The sequence below is a fragment of the Artibeus jamaicensis genome, unplaced genomic scaffold (assembly GCF_021234435.1).
Source record: "Artibeus jamaicensis isolate MK-2021 breed Jamaican fruit bat unplaced genomic scaffold, CSHL_Jam_final scaffold_614, whole genome shotgun sequence".
NCBI classification, from domain to species: Eukaryota; Metazoa; Chordata; class Mammalia; order Chiroptera; family Phyllostomidae; genus Artibeus; species Artibeus jamaicensis.
Genome location: NW_026522050.1, coordinates 1,058,435 through 1,075,767, shown reverse-complemented (window position 1 = coordinate 1,075,767; position 17,333 = coordinate 1,058,435). Strand labels below are relative to the sequence as shown.

Here is a 17,333-nt window from a genome sequence, read left to right as displayed (position 1 = left end):
AGAAACGTCCAGACCTGTAGAGAATGTTTATGAGTTTATTTGAGCCAAACAGATTAATATATACTAGGGAGCAAGATCTTAAATGCTCTGGAGAAAAACAGTTTTGCAGCTTCTTTTATGAATTTGAAATTAAGGAAGTAAGGAAGAGTCCATGGAGGCAGGAGAAAGCCAAGGGGGGGGGGGGGATCGACTGCAGGATCCTTAACAAGATTCCGTGTCCTGAGGGTGGTTAGGCTTTAGTTCAAAGGTGTGTTAATCGAGATACACAGAAACGAGGACAGGGCCTGTTTAAGGCAAAGATAAGCCTTTTATAAAATATTATCTGCCTAGGGAGTGACTACCCACCATGACCCTCCCAGTTGGGAATTCATCATCAGATCGCCCCGTGAGGTCACTTTCCGTAGAACCTCTTCTTTCGTTCACAGATCAAACGTGTCCCAGGTTTGGAGAAAGGATGGAGGGAACATCTTGGGAGAGCGGGGCGGGGGAGACACGGGATTCTGTGCCTGACAAGTGGAGCAGGGGTCTTCGGAAAGGTTATCTACGCAGTACTCTGTCCGCCTGCCCACTCCAAAACAGCTGGCAAGCCCTTGCTGTGCCTCAGCTAGGGCTGGCATCTCGCACGTGGTATGTCTCCCCTCTCCCCCTACTCATACAGGGACAGCAGCCTTCCCTGGCACCCAATTCCATCGGCCGCCTGGCATCAGTCCCTTCCCACCCCAGCCAATGCCCTCTGCGTGTCCTTCTCTTCGCTTTGCGCATGTCCCCGCCTGTTCCATCAGGGGGCGCTCGGGCACACTTCTGCGCCTTTGTTTCGTACATGGGGTTCTCCGCACCCTCTTCTGTCCCTGGTGAACTCCGGGATCCTCTGCCCAGCTCCAGAGCAACCCCTTCTTGAATGCCTGCAGTAGGAGCGTCTACCAGCGCCTCTCTCAGCCCCACTTCTTTTCCTGCCTCCCCACACCAGGAATCAACACTGCGTGCGCGAACCCCCCTAGCACAGGGCCTGGCACTTGTGGTGAAATGGCTTTGAGGCTGGGAACCTCCCAGGGCTAGGAGTTGAGTGGACAGGTCATTCGTCCTCCACAGAAACCAGGGTCAAGGGACACCTGGCGGGGTGGGAGGGGGACAACGTCGGAAGGAAGGAGGAGTGTAGTGCCCCAAGGCCTCCCTCTGTCCCAGGTTGCGGCTGGTATGGGGTCCGGAACTGCAAAAGTGGCCCAAGTCCCCTCTCCCCTGACCACAGGGGCGCGGGGTGGGGGGTGGGGTGGGGAGGGCGGTAGCGGGCTGAGCTCACTTCCGGCGGTGAGGCGCGGGCGCCAATCGCCGCCCCCGCGGCCACGCCTTGCCTCCCGGGAACCCGAGCACGCCGAGCACGCCGAGCACGCTTGCAGCGGCGTCAGCTTGGGGCGGCCCCCGACCTCTCCAGCCAGAACTGCGTGAGAGGGAGGCACGCCGTGAGCCTGAGCCTTCCGGTCTGGGGTTCCTGGGGGTGGGGCAGGGGGTGGCACTTGCAGCCTCCAGGGCGCGAGGGCGGGGACTAGGAACGCGGCTGGCGATCTCAGAGGGGTCTGGGCTTTAAAGTGGTTAGGGGAAGAGTCTCAGTGAATGGGGATTGCAGCCTGTGGACCTCATCGCCCACTTCAGGTTATTCTGATTAACCTCACACAGCCCTGGGATGAAAGGCTTTTATAGGCCTCTAAGACCAGACTAGAGGCTCCTTGGTTTCTTCGACTAATAAGAAGCCCACTACTCATTCCCATTGAGTACTAAGAAAGTTCTTCCTTTTTTAAAAAATTGATTTTAATGAGAGGAAGGGAGAGACAGAGGGAGAGAGCTCATGTAGGAAAATGTGACTTAGAAGGGTAGCTCAAACCATTTAGAGAGGATACTTTATTGCAATATCTTAAATGTAGGTCTTTTTTTAGGCGGTAGTTCATGTTAGCACTACTAGGTGTCAAGCACTCACCCATCAGTCATGGGTCGGTGTGTCAGGTATTAAGTGACAAAGAGTTGGGGCTAACACATTCTGTCTTCATGCTGACTTTCACACAAGGCAGACCTTATTTCGGAAGTCACAGTAAACAATAAGGAAAACCACAGGTATTGTGTCCAGATGGCTTAAATATTGGTTGCTTCTTGCATGCGCCTTGACCAGAGATCAAACTGACAACCTTGGCGTATGAGGATGATACTCAAACCAACTAAGCTACTCGACCAGAACAGAAAGTTCTTAAACTAACATCATCTTAGGCCTGGCTTAGTTTTTCATTCAATAAATGTTGCTTAACCCTGGCTGGTGTGGCTCAGTGGCACTCAGAGTGCCGGCCTGTGAAGCAAGGGGTCGCTGGTTGATTTCCAGTCAGGGCACAGGCCTGCCTTGCGGGCCAGGTCCCCAGTTGGGGGCCCACGAGAGGCAATCACACATTGATGTTTCTCTCCCTCTCATTCCCTCCCTTCGCCCCTCTCTGAAAATAAATAAAGTCTTAAAAAAATAAATGTTACTTAGTGTTGTAGACGATTGGCGGGTAAATACACACTCTCGGAGTCCGGAACTGAATTGATAAAAATTTTAATGGCCAAAGATTTTCCTGCGCAGGGGCGAACTTCCCCAACTGTGACCGGAGTCACGTAGCTACTCAGAGCTACAAAATGGAAGTCGCGCCTGGCTTACAGACTACTGAGTATTTATATTTTCTAGCAAGCAAGCAAAGGCATACAGAAGCAGAGGTGGCGGTTAGCTATTGGCTTATTTAAAAACGGGGAGGGTCCCTGATTGGTGGGTGCTGCTGCTGGCGGGCACTTTCTGGCGGGCCCGGGTTAGTTACCTTATTTGGCTAGAATTTTAAACCCAATTGTTCCCGGATGTTTGTTCATTACCCTGTTCCAGGAACTGCAGATTTAGGGTTGGGTAATGCCCTAGCTGTAATTTTCCTAGCTGGGTATAACACTTAGCACCTACTATGTGGCAGAGACTGGTCACTGTTCTAGATAATGAGGACTTTACAGTGACAAAACCAAGTCCCAAGCCTCTTGGTGCATGGTCTCAACAACGGAGCTTATGGATCACTTCCGCATGGAAGCCCACCTAGCTTTGCCCTCTGGGTTAAAGCCTTCTTCTGTACTCTAACTCCCCCCCCCCCCCACAGGCTTCCTCTCCATCAGTACCTACCACCTTCATTTTCACAAACTGGAGAAGGCGGGGCCACTTCTGGTTTGGTCTTGACCCAGGTGTTTGGTGATGATTAATACTCCAACGCCCAGTAAAAGCTGAATCCTGAGCCCGAACCCTCTGCCCCTATACCTCCCAGCTTTGCTCTCTGGCGGCAAGTGGGGATGAGGGTTGGCTCCTCTGGGGCTGTGCTGGTCCGGATAAAACCTGGCTCCCCTAAGTGGCACTGCCCCTGGAGCAGGAGAACCCAGAGCATGTGATGCAGAGGCTGCGACACTAGGAGCTGACTGTCTGAGGTTGAGCCCTAGAGTCAGCAGGCTTGGGGCCCCAGGAAGAAGGCTGCAGACATGTTTCATCGCCAGTGTCTCGGGCAGGATCAACAGCTGCATACTTCACATCCATCAGCCAAGGACAGATGGCCTGTCCTGGGAGGTTTCTTGCATGGGTTGAGGGAGGAACCTCCCTCCCGTCTTGGGGAGCAGCCCTGCCCCCAGAGGAGTATCTCTGTGACCCTGGCCTCATCTGCCTGCTTGTTTTCCCTTCCGTCCAGATTCCCCCATCTCTTCTCAAAACTGGTTCATGCTGGTCCTTCAACTCTGCTCAGATGTCACCTTCCCCATCCACGCTGTGTGACATTGTTCTCTTCACCCCAGCACCACACCTTCTTCAGGATACTGTCAAGGCTGCTCCTCACTGAAACTGTTTCCTGATTCCCACTGGAGTGTGAGCTCCATCGAGGCAGGGACCCTGTTTTCACTCGCAGTGCCTTGCATGGATGGTGTTTGTTGGATAAGTTGTATAAAGAATTGAAGCTAGAAATCAGGAAGGCCAGATCCTGCTCTGCTACTAATTTTAAATTTCTGCTCATCTTTTACACAATGGACTGGAGTCAGCATTCAAACATACGGTGAGAGTGAGATACCTTAGCTAGCTAAAAATCGGGCAGAGAGAGTCCAGGCAGGCTTAGAGAAAAGGCTAGGGAAAAGGCCGTGAAATCCTACGTCACTGTCACTGTCCAAGCTGTGGCTCAGTTATGGCTTTGAGCTTCCTGGGTGCCCAAAGGAAAGGACACAGAAGTTGTTACTTGATTTATCTTTGTCCACAAGGAAAAACATCCCAGTTTCTCTGGACAAGCTTTTTGTTGGCCATTTATAAGAACTTTCTCACGCAGGTCTTCATGGAGGGGTATGGTAGCTGACCACAGCAGCGTTCCTCACTGAGTCACTGTTCTCAGGGTGCTGCTGAGACACCAGCAGTGGGGAGGGTGCCGAGAATGACGCAGTCGGTGCAGCTCCACAGGGGCTGGCCAGGTGTTTACTGGCGCTCTGGCTACATCCAGGGCTGAGGCCTGGAACCAAAGAATTTCCTTCAGAGCAGGATGGCTCCCAGCCTTTTGGATTACATGGCTAATAATTGTTATTTTTATTTATATTTTTAGAGAGAGGGTAAGGGAGGAAGAAAAAAAGGGAGAGAAACATCAGTGTGTGGTTGCCTCTCACTTACCCCCTACTGGGGATCTGGACCGAAACCCAGGCACATGCCCTGACTGGGAATTGAACCGGCAACCCTTTGGTTCAGAGGCTGGTGCTCAATCCACTGAGCCACACTAGCCAGGGCTAATAATTTTATTTTTAAAGTGGATGTTTTCAACATCATTCATAAAATATTCTTGTAAAAAAAGAAAAGGAACCCAAATAGTGAAGCTTCTAGATGCAATCACCTGTTTAGAAATGCAGAGAAGTGCCCTGGCTGGTGTAGCTCGGTGGACTGAGCGCCAGTCTGTGAACCAAAAGGTCACAGGTTCAATTACTAGCCAGGGCACATGCCTTGGTTGCAGGCCAGGTCTCCAGTTGTAGGCGTGCAAGAAGCAACCAGTCTATGTTTCTCTCCCACAGTGATATTTCTCTCCCTTTCCTTCTTGCTTCCTTCCCTTCTCTCTCTAAAAATAAATAAATAAAATCTAAAAAAAAAAATGCAGAGAAGCCAGAAGAATATGTTACACTACATGGAGGGATCTGATAAGCAAAATCCACATGCGCAAAATTCCAAAGGCAAACAATCCAGATTCTAGAGCAAATAAATTACAGGGGGAAGGAAGGCGTGGAGAGGAAACCTATAGAACTGGGTCTTAAGAGGCATACAAAACCTGACATTTGTGTAGTATTGTCACTATACACCCCAATAAATTCAATAAAAAGGAAGAAAGGTTTAAGGAAAGGAAGTGTGTGGACTCTGTTTAGACCCCAACTAGACAAGCCAACAGCAAAAGAGAGAGAAAAAACGTTATATTTTAAGGTTAATATTAAAGAAGTATAGCTATTTTTTAAGTATGAGAATGCTCAGGTGAATTTATATAATTATGTGTGCTTGTGTCGGAATAATCCAGGGCCTGGGGGTTGGGACCAGGGGGTTAGTAACAAGGGGATTTCATTAAACTAGTCATTACTTTTTGATATGTTAGGAATTTTTCATAATAAAACATTTTTTAAAAGATTTTACTTATTTATTTTTAGAGAGAGGGGAAGGAAATGAGAAAGAAAGGGAGAGAAACATTAGTGTGTGGTTGCTTCCTGTGCACCCCCTACTGGGGACCTGGCCCACAACCCAGGCATGTGCCCTGACTGGGAATTGAATAGGTGACCCTTTGGTTCATAGGCCCGTGCTTAATCCACTGAGCCACACCAGCCAGGGCTTTAATAAAACATTTTTAAAAATTGTCACATTGACATAAGTAAGGTTAGCCAACTTTTCCCAAATAAGAAGATTATATCCCAGCAGCCTCCATTCACTGTCACCATCATTTCATAAGAAAAGGACTTTGTAACATCAAAGATTCAGGAAGGGTTTATTTCAGAATAACAGCCAGTCTTTTATGTTTGTTTTTATTTTTGGAGGGCCAGTCTTAAATGAAATGTATTTTGCTTTCTGGAAAAATCACAGCAGATACTGCCAGGGACTGCCGCTGGTCTGCGGGCCCCACGTCTGCCAATGCTTTCCAAAACCACTTGTCTCTCAAAGGCTGAGACAGACCATGTAGGTAATGGGCACACTGGAGGCCACATGTGTTTGCTCTGTGACTTGGGAAGGCCGTCCCATATCCCCTCTGTGCGAAATATTTCTTTTTTAAAAAGAGAGAGAGAAAGGAGAGCAAGTGAGCGATCTTGTGGTCCAACTTATTGATGTGTTCGCTGGTCGATTCTTGTGTGCGCTCCGACCGCGGATGGAACCCCAAACCTTGTTTGTATTGGGCTCGCCCTCTAACCCGCTGAGCTATCTGACTGGGGCTCGTGCCCCTGCATCTCTCTCAAAGGCTCAGTGTTTAACCAGAAAGGCCCTCAGCGATCTGGCATAACCTCTCATTTTTACAGATGGAAAAAGAGGCCAAGAGAGGAAAGTGACTTGCTGCAGTTAACACAGCCTGACTTAACAGCAGAACCTAGAGAAGAGCCCGGGGCTTTCGGTTGCTCGGGTTTGCTCCACCCAGCATTTTACCTATTCTTAATCAATGCACGTTGCTTCTGTCTTCATTTCAGCGGGTGCCTGGAAAGATAGCTGTGTTGGCTTTCTGCCAGACCACCAGGCTTTTTACATCATGACCTTGCTAATTGCTGGCTGTGTGAGCTTTGGGTCAGTTTAACTTACCAATTTCTCGGGTCTCAGTTTCCTTATCTGTCAAATGGATGGGTGCTGGAATGATGGTATTTGCCTTCTAAGGTTGCTGTGAAATTGAGCTCACGTGTGACCAGTGCCTGCCTGACAGAAAGTGCAGGTGTAGGGCGGTTGCCTGTATTTTTACCTCCTATGAGCATGATGAGTTCCACAGATTTACTGTGGAAAGCAGACAGGCCTTTAATTAGGATCATGGCATGCCAGAGCTGGATTGGGCCCCCTGACATCAGCTACGGAGGAACCCTTTTATAGAAAGAGAAAATAAGTCCCTCGGGGTCTTGGTGAACTGCTGATGGCCCCAGAAAGCAATTGGTGGCAGAAGAGGGAAATTACAGAGTCCAGCCCCTACCCTTCTGGGGGCTCTGGGCTTTGCTCTGGGGGGAGAGGGTGTCTACGTTACCTTATAGGGCCGTTTTGTCCTATGCTAATGTCAGTGCCAGTCACTTAAAGACACAAGGCGAGTGTGCAGGGCTTTACAGTTTCCAACGCTTGCAAACTTGGTCCAGTGGGACCCTTACTCCAGCCTTAAAAGGTAGTGAGCCCTGGAATGAATACAGGGCTGGGGGGCAGGGAAGGAGGTTTACAATTGTGAGTACATGAAACACAGGGTTTATTCTTGTATTATCATCATTTATTGATTATTGTGTTATCTTCCATTTGAACAATTGTAAACCTGCTTTTGCCCCACCCTGTATTTCATTTCACAGAAGGAAATGGAGACCCCCAGGGTGGCCTGGTAACCACAGCTGTAAGCGAAGGCCCAGAAATTCCTGAACTACCCTGGAAGCTGAGGGTCGTCCCTTCGAAAGGAGGTCAGGTTAGTGTGAAATGGCTGATGCACGGTCTGCCTTTGGAAAAGTCCTTGAACTACAAAGACGTCAGCTATTAACTCTAAGTAGGGCAGAAAGGAAAGCAGTTACTATGGCAACATCTTTGGCAGCCTCTTTTCCTTCTTCCTCAGGTTCAAAACAACAGCTTCCAGCAGGTTCCTGGTGGAGGTGGGGAAGGGCTCACCCAGCAACTCGAGCCAACTGCAGTCGGCCAATCTCCTGCTAGATTTCAGTGGCAAGAGGCAGTGGCAGCCAATGAAGAGGCCTAGAGCTTGTGTCATAGACCTCAAGGCAAGCTGGAATAACCAGAAGGCAGGCACACGTGACTGTTTCCATGGTGACCTCCCTTAGCTACTCAGACTGGTCCTATTTATGAGTACTGGAAAATTCCACCCAGCCTTCAGCCTGATTTTGTTAGCTTCTCTGCCTGCTTCCTGCTTCCAGCGGGAGGGGCTGGGGATGAAGTCACTGCCAGTGTTTAACCCCCTCACCCGGAGGGGGTCTGGGGTTCAGGGAGAGGGAAGAGAGCCCAAGTCTGAGCTGGGAGCCACCGCTTGTAGCATACATCATGTGCTGGGACTGTACCAGGCTCCTGATGACCTCACAGCCCCGAGCAGAGGGCACACCACTGATCGCCCCTATTTCACTGAGGAGTGAACTTGAATCAGAGAGGTTAGGTAACTTGCAATGTCACAGGCTCAGGCTTGGAGTTCTTTTGGGGCCTTTCTCTCCAAGACAGCTCCCTAAGGCTTGAAGTCTTATAGGACCAGATGAGGCGGGGATGGGGTGCAGAGGAGGGTCAGAGCCATGGTTTTCGTGGGAGCTGAAGGAAGGCCTCACCAGCCAGGAGGGCGACTTTGACTTTTAGGCTGAGGGGAAGAATAAGGAGGAAACACAAGTTGGTTTCAGGATACCCCGGGCTGGAGCTGAGGGTGTCCTGGTGGGCAAGGCCGGACAGGCCCAGGGAAGGCCCAGGCTGGGGCCCAGGGCCTGGTCCTTATTTTTCAGCCCATGGAACTGGCTGTGCTGGGATCCGGGCTGGGGGCAGGGAGGGAGGTTGGGCCTGCAGACACGACTGCCAGACTCCTACTGGGAAAGTGCTGGCTGAGGCTGCTGGCAGATCTGAGAACCAGCGGCTGGAACATGGAGTGAGGTGGGCCTCCCAGAGTCCCCAGCACCAGCCGCAGGCCACACAGGGTCAACGTCGTGGATGCTGCATAAGCCGTGTGCGCAGAGCTACTCTGAGCTGAGGCAGGGCTACAGGAAGACTCCAACTCTGTTTTCAAGGATGTTAAGTGACAATGACAAACAACAAAAGTCATATTCCGTAGCTTAAGGTCACAACAAATGAGTCACCGAGTGAAGGGTATGATCACAAAGTGCTCTGGAGGTCACTGAACCACAAAGGCCCCAGGAGTGTGCAGGAAGGACTAGCCATTCGGCAGCCTGCAGGAGGAGAGGCCTTGGACTAGGCTTCTACAGGGCGGGGCTCCCACCTGCAGGAACAGGTGTGTCCTTGGGGGAGAGATGGCAGATGGCGCCTGTCCTGTGAACTAGGGACCCGGCAGCAAACGGGGCCAGAAAGGGGATCTCGAGTATTCTGGCCCCAGTTCAGGGTGGGCCAGTAAGTGTTAAGGATCTGGGACAACGAAGAGGGGTGACTGTGTGTGACTTTGATGATCTCCAGCCCACTGGTGTCTGTCGGAGCCAAAAGGCCTCAGCTGCAGTCTTTGCTGAAGCACAACGGCCATGGAAATTTCCGCCCAGCTCTTTTCCCAACACTGCTCCCCGCTCTTCCCTCCGCCCAGGCACTGCTGAATCTGAAGTTCTGTCTGGAGCAGGCTGCAGGCTGAAGAGGCCCAGGCGCCTCAGAGATGCCCTGACGGCCACAGTGGGCTGGGCTGGTGTGGGCAGGTCAGAACTTCAGGCACACAGGGTGCTTCAGGCACACATGGGTCCCAGAGGCCCCAGGATTCCTGCCCCCGGGGAAGGCAAAGGGGAGTGGTGGCTTCCACTGTCCTGTCCCGTCGGCATTCCTGAGGCTGGTCAGCTCCCCCTGGGCTGTGCCCCTCAGACAGAGGGCAAGGCAGCAGGCCCAGAACAAGCCCAGGGACAGAAAGAGGCGGGGTGCGCCCCTTTGGGCTGTTTTCTTGGGGGCAATAGTCTGTATATTTACTTCTAAGAGCTCCCAAGTGGAAGACGTGACTTCCATGTGAGAGTGGAGCTGGGGAGACCCTGGAAGCTCCCTCACAGCCCCCCCACCTCTCCTTATCCTGGGCTCCCAGCTCAGCCCGTCCCCAGTTAGGTTCTCCTACAACAGCACAGCTGGGCCGGCACGGGGTTGGGTGGTGGTGAGGGGAGCTCCAGCCTTCCAGTGGTGAGGCGGGTTACCAAACAGAACAAAACAACGTCTCTGCAGCAGCTGCATCCTTTGCCCACAGCTGGGAGGGGCCGCTCCCTCAGGCAGACATGGACCTGCCTCTCTCACGTCTGTGCCTGAGGCAGCCCTGGTGTCCCCAAGTTCTGGCTCCAGCCGTGGCAGCCCACCCTCTGGCCAGCCAGGCCACAAACCCTGCATTCCCACTGATTGTTGTGTTAACAAACACAGCATCACCCAGGAAAATACAGGCTGCGCCAAGCCTGAGGGTGAGGTAGCTAAGTGGCAGAGGTGCCAGATGACTGGGTGTGCTGGTCAGAGAGGCCCTTACAGAGGAGCCATGTCAGGACAGGGCAGTGAGGATGAACGAGTCTCCCCTGAAGGGCTGGGAGGTGCACGCCAAGGAGACGTGTTCTCCAGAGTAAAGAACGTGGGCCTGGAGAGGGCCAGGGCTGCTGCAGACAGAGGGGAGGGGACCAGAGTGGGACGGCTAGAGAGCCTCATGCAGAATCTCTCTACCTGTGTTCCTTCTCTTGTCCCGAGGCCACCGCCCACCCCAGCCCAGGCCTCCATGACCTCTGGCGGGGCTGCCCTCCCCACCCCTCTTCCGTCCCCTCTGCCACTTCTCCCAGCTCAGCCACCTTGCAAAGAGCAGCCCCACATTTCCCAAAGCCAGGGCCTCTCCCAGCTCAGAAGTCATCCTCCTGCCCGAAGAGCAGGGTCCAAACTCCCTCTCCAGGTGACTCAAGCCCTCTAGTCCTCCCTTCCTGCCTCCCCTACTTTCTAGTGTATTCCCATCACTTAATGAGCTTTAAGGTCCGCTCCGTGTAAAGGGCTGCAGGTTCTCCTAGGATCTCAGCACCGAGAAGGAACCACAATGCTACGGGCTTCTGTTTCTACCTGGCCTGTGTTGAGAAATATGTCGTTGGCAAAGTTCCTGGAACTGGGGGACCTCTGCCCCCTTGTTCCAGGAGACTTGTTTTGGTGGGAGGTGGGCCACCAGTGTGTTGAGAAGGAATAGGTGTGGAAGGTGTGAGCTGTTTAAGGATGGTGTGAGCTATTTAATGAGCTTCGTGCTGGGGATGCAATTGTATGTGATGTGAACACAAACATCTGCCTGGGCCCTCAAGCAGTGACTGAACAGATAGCAGGTGGGGACACAAGAATGTAAATATGACTCACTGGGAAGCCTCACTGTTTCTTCCGGCCATTTCTGCTCTTGCCAAAGGTCCACTCAGCAGGCCCCAGAGGTTGAGTAACCAGGGGCCCCAGCACAGGTGAGGGCTGGACGCAGAGTGAGTCACAGCGGCATGACAGCAAGGCCTGAGCCTTCCGCCCCCCTCCCCTGGGGAGCAGGGTGTTTGACCTGAGCTCCACGGAGCCCCAAGGGGCCTCCGGGTTTCCCTGCCTTGGCAGGTCACAGTCTGTCCGGAAGTTCTCCAGGGAGGGAAGCAGTTCCCCATTTCTTATGTGGTACCAGCTCCACGCACTCACTCCATCCTCATGGGCAGTTGCCTTTTATGTAACTAAAAATCTAACGTGTTTTTTTCCTACCAACACGTGTGAAGTTGCGACTAATCCCTTCCTTTGTTCTTACTAGCAATACTTGGCACAGCACGGCAGACTGCCGAAAACCTCTCATTACCACTTACTGTGACAAGTGTCTCTGTAGGGACGTTCCAGGATGGGGGACCACAGTCCTCTCAGCCCCTTCTGTTCTGGCTCACCCGCCACTCGCCACACTGTACATACTGAGCATCACCTGCAGTGCCCTTGTCACTGTTCTTCTTGCTGTTGTTGTTTTTTTAAAGATTTTATTTATCTTTAGAGGGGAAGGGAAGGAGAGAGGGAGAGAAACATCAATGTGTGGTTGCCTCTCATGTGTCCCCTGCTGGGAACTGGCCTGCAACCCAGGCATGTGCCCTGACTGGGAATCGAACCATGATCCTTTGATTCGCAGGCCTGTGCTCAATCCACTGAGCTACGCCAGCCAGGCCTAGTTTGTTTGTTTGTTTCTTTTCAGTTTCCTGTGGTTTATTTTTCTAGGGAATACATTTGATTCTTTTCTTCTTTCTGGCTTCAGCTTTTAGAATGGCTGCTTTCACGTCATGGTTAGAGGTTATTTTAGGGGTGGTATTTCTTTTCTTTCATTTCCAAGTAAATTTATTTTCATTTTACTTTATATTTTATTATGTAATTACAGTTGTCCTGATTTTTCCCCCTTTGCCCCCCTCCACCCAGCACCCCCCACTCCCTCAGGCAATCCCCCCACCATTGTTCCTGTCCATGGGCCATGCACATATGTTCTTTGGTGACTCCATTCCCTCCTGTGACAAACACATTCACAACCACGCATGTACTACACATCCCCATGGCTATTCTGTAACTACCTATTTGTACTTCTTAATCCATCCCCTCACCTCTAGCCATTCTCCCCCTCCCAAGGGCAGTATTTCTAACACTTAATACATTTCAATAAAATTTAGGAACCCTTAACTTTTATCCCCTAGAGTAGAACCAGAACTAATGTCAAGAATTATCTCTGGTATCTTTCCAGTCCAACAATAGGCCATAGCTAAAGTCAGTGTTTCAGCCAGTCGGGCAAGTGAGCCACTGACTCCTGACATTGGTAAGTGAAATGGAATCTCTAGCTTTTTGTTATTAAAAGACATATTAAATCATTGTGGTCCTGGCTGGTGTGGCTCAGTGGATTGAGTGCTGGCCTGCGAACCAAAGGGTCACTGGTTCGGTTCCCAGTCAGGGCACATGCCTGGGTTGTGGGCCAGGTCTCCAGTGCGGGGTGCATAAGAGGCAACCACACATTGATGTCTCTCTCTCTCTTTCTCCCTCCCTCCCCTTTCTAAAAATAAATAGATACACTCTTTAAAAAATAAATCATTGTGATTTATATATTCTAGGGCCAGATATTCCTTGGCTGACGAAAAATAAGCTCTTACTGTCTGTATCTCGCAAGCCCCAGTTCCTCCCGATAGTGGAGGTGAACTCCCCCCACCCCTTCACACTGCAGCATTCTGATGATCACCCTCCATCCCTCCCACCCGACCCTCCCCATTATTTCCACAGCATTTTGTATATTTCTCTGTTAATAGGAACTATCACATTGTACTCCGGTTGGTTTAAATGCAGCATGCACTCACTCAACTATAAATTACTCAGGATTAAGGATGTTTCTCTTTTAGCTACTTCTAGTTTCTGTTGATCTGTCTTCCGCATAATGGAGCCCTGAGCTGTGTCATCACCTCCGGGTTTTTTCCTGCCGCAGGATCTGGCAGCTGCGCAGATGAGGCAGCTGAGCATTTGCACAGTCATTGTTCCAGAGGTCAGCTCCTGGAAGGGAAGGTGGGAGGCGGGAGGGGGCTGGGAACTCCAAATTCCCAGTCTTCAGAAAAGAAGTTGTTTTCTTCTTTTGTTTGAGACATGCATTTCTAGAACCGACACTGGTAAGCACAATTAGATAAAAATCAAACAAGAGGCCTGGAGAGAATCCAGCTGTGGCTGAGGCCTCGCCTAGGAGGCCTCTGGACCCCAGACCAAAATATGAAAGGCCCGGGAAGCTTCTCTCTAGGGTAAGCCTGACTGGCCTTGTTAAAAAGGGAAGGAGGTAGAGTGGATTCTGGCATTCTCTGGAGGTTTCTGGCCTTGATGTAAGCGTGGAGGGTTAGTTAGGTAGGGCTTTGCTCACAGAAGACCCTGAAAGTCCTGATTCTAAATTCTTGCTACTTCAGTCTTTTTCAGTGCCCCGCCTCCTTGAAGGCACAAGCATCTAAAATCTTTCATGTTCCCTCCTACCTCTTGTTTACTGCATTTTAGAGAATTAGCATCATCACATCTGTCACCTAACCTCCTCATATGACATGTGAGGAAACTGCCTCTGATGAGTGACTTGGGTAAGTGCCCAAGGTCACATGGGTGTTCCTCAGCAGAGTGATTACCAGAAACCAAGGACCTCCTATTTTTAACCTGGGCTTTTTGGAGGGGGTGGGGCAGGGAGCAGGAGACAACCAGCCAAAATGGACTTGTCCTCCTGTCTATCATTAGGCCCTCCTGAGGTCCAGGCTTTCAGACTGAGGTGCAACCTGAAGAATCAGTGGAGACCACTGATCAGTGAAGAATCAGCTGTGGGCAGACATTCTGAAATTAAAAGGAACGTGGGTGCGGAACAGAGAAAAAGTGCCTTGGAAAAAATGTGGTTTTATGTTAAAGGGTTCTTAGCTCAGAGAGTTCAGAGAAGCATGTAAGCGAATGTGCTATTACTGTCCTCACCAAAGGACAGTGATTTTACCATCTTCTTTAAATCTTCCAGAAAAGAGGCTCACTATATAATGGAGAGGAGGGAGAAGTCAGAATATTTTAGAGACTCTTTTTGTGAGCAAAAGCTAGGAGAGATGAAGAAGGCAGGCCATGCTTGGGCCTAAACAAGTAAAACAGGACTTAGTGTCCATGATACTAAGATATTTCTCTAAAATATTTTTCACTTACTGACTGGGAAAGAAAAATTAGAATTTTCTCTCGGGCCTTGGCAAACTACCCCTTGGCACAGGATAGTGGTGAGCGCTGAGCTGCCTTCAAGTCCTCCATTTATTTCCCCAAACTCGGGGAGAAGGAACCAGATGACACACAACTCCTTCGACAGGGTAAGAAAAGTGCTGTAATCTGTGAAGGGACTGGAAATGACCAGCGCAGGGGCCTTGACAATGATCTGAGGCACTTCAGGGCTCTTAATATTCATCTCCCGGGGCTCCCTGGGGGGCAAAAGGTCATAGATGACAGAAGGGGTCCCAGGCCTCCCCCAGGAGGCTGACAAAAGTACTGTGAGAAAGTGGCTTCAGGAGTGTGGGTTGCGGGGGAGAAGAAGCAGCGGTGAAGTCAAAATTCTGGGATTCAGGAATAGGTTCTGGTCCTGGCTGGTGTGGCTCAGTGGACTGAGTGCTGGCCTGGAACCGAAGGGTCACTGGTTCAATTCCCGTCAGGGCACATGCCTGGGTTGCAGGCCAAGTCCCTGGTGGGGGGAGCATGAGAGGTAACCACACATTAATGTTTCTCTCCCTCTTTCTCCATCCTTTCCTTTATTCCTTTATTTTATTTAAAAATAAATAAAATCACTAAAAACATAGGTTCTGGTACTAATCAGCTACATCTGACTTTAAGCAAATCACCAACCCTCCAGGCTCCCTAACCCCCATTTGTAAAATGAGGTGACCCAACTCCGTGTTCCTCCTTCCAGTGCCAAAACTGCATTAAAAATTTTCCAGTCTCAGAGCAAACATCAAAACCGTGTCTGAAGGGAACCATCTGCACCTCAGTAATATTCCACTCTTAAAGGGAAGGGATGGGGGAGAAGAAAGAAAGGGGAAGATTGATTGATTAAGCAAGAACAAATTTACCAGGGCCAGTTTAGAGTAGCTGCTTAAGCCGTCCCTGCTCTACTGGGGGTGGGGGAGGAGCGGGAGAGCGGGAGTCAGGACCCTCGTTTGCTGGAGCCCCCAGGCCAGCTCCGGGTGCTTTCCCAACCACGGTCATTCTCAGGAGCCTAAGGGGGTTTTAAACATACAGTATCGACTTTATACAATTCCTGTCATTATTTAGCTATACTGTGTCACTAAACTCCATCTTTCCCTCCTGGAATTGACTAAGGACATGTCATTGTACAGATTCTAGACCAAAAGACCCTTGGAGGTGAGCAGGGTGGGTGTCCCCACGGGTCTTGGGCTCCAGGCTTTAACTACTGTGGACCCCCAGACCTCTTCACATTATCTCACTCTCCTATTCTTTTCAAAAAACGAGGAACCCACTGGGGCCCTGAAGCCTTTTTCCACCTGGAGCGTTCCAGAGGAGTAAGGCCTGCTAACTGCAAACACCCAAGGAATGCTACAATTAAGAATTAGACTTTGATCATTACAAGGGATTGTGCGATAATTTTAGATAATTGGGATGACTTTAGACAGTGAGCAAGGAATGACCAAGCACAGGAGACGAGGAAAAGCCGACCGGGGCTGAAAATGGACGATGTCGGCAGCGACAGCGAGGCAAGACTAACCCACGAGTAGAGAAAGGGAGGAGGAGCGGCCCACAAGCCCCCGACCCAGAAGCCCACGGCCCGGAGCGCAACTCCCCCTCCCCCAACGCCAGGTCCAGGGACGAGCGCAAGCCCTGGGGGCAGGGCGCGCGTGCGCAGTGACACGCTGCGTCAACCGCCACCGCTCCCAGAGACTGCTGGAACCTGCTGGAACCGGTTAGAACCGGCGGCGCGCGCCTCCCCCACCCCTCCCCGGAGCTGACGCCTCACAAAGGGAAGCGGCGGCTCACCGCCCGGGTATCCCTGCGCCGGGCTGGCCCGCGTGGGTGCTGGGCAGCGCCCCTCCCCCAGGCTTTGTGCCCGGGCCGGCCGTGCCGGGGGGTGAGGGGGGCAGGGCTCTGCAGAGGAATTAAGGTGGGGGGAGCGGAGCCGCTCGTGGTACGCACCCCACGCCGGCCTCTCCTCCGTTCCTCCTTCTCTGCGCGGCTGTTTTAGCCGCGAGCAAACCTGTGTCAGGCAAGCCCTGGGCGCCATTGCGGTTCCCAGGCCTTCAGGCCGCGCCGGGGAGGCAGGGCCCTTTGCCACCTCGGCGCTGAGGTTGCAAGTGCTACGTCTTGGTCTCTAACTCACTCAGCTTTCCCTTTCGGGGGGAGACTCCCGGGTGTTCTTTAAGTTAAACCAAACTGCCAGAAGAAAAGGCCTTGGGTTTGGAGAAAAACTTTTGTTTTCGCCCCAGGTCCAGTTCACAAAGTCGTAAGAGTGCAGCCACATGGGAGGTCGTACAGACCCTGTAAAACCAAGGAGCCTAGAAAAACTCCTAGGCGGTAACTGACAAATGAACATGCCTGGCCTTGCGGGCCTGGCCGCCCAGGCTCTCCGTGCCTTTGCAGGCAGAACCCTTGGCTCTTTGGATACTTTGTATAGCGCACAAACTTCATTTTGACAGCGGGTTTGGATTTTGATCATTTTAATGAGAGAAAAGCCTGGAAAGTTAGGAACGGTCCACTTTTGGGAAAAACAAAGTTACCTCAGGCTTGATTTAAAACGTCTCAGCAGGCAATCAAAAGCATGGGGGAGAGGGGTCTCACTGGCACATAGGGGCAAAAACGAGAATGTTCAGCATGTAAAGCCTCCACAAAGAGCTCACCCGGATCCCTCGGACAGTAGAAAGCATATGATGCGGGTGCCTCCTCTACTGGAGTATAATGGTAGAGACAACAGTATAATGGGGGTAGTAAAGGTATTTTG

At 51.3% G+C, this 17,333-nt stretch overlaps 1 long non-coding RNA gene across 1 annotated transcript; it reads left to right on the top strand.

Moving 5' to 3' along the window:
• The first annotated feature begins 1,365 nt into the window (after positions 1-1,365).
• On the top strand, positions 1,366-8,562 carry LOC128626502 (uncharacterized). The gene is made up of 3 exons (XR_008390464.1): positions 1,366-1,457; positions 7,549-7,658; positions 7,803-8,562. It is a non-coding gene; the product is annotated as an uncharacterized LOC128626502 (long non-coding RNA).
• The last annotated feature ends 8,771 nt before the right edge of the window (positions 8,563-17,333 follow it).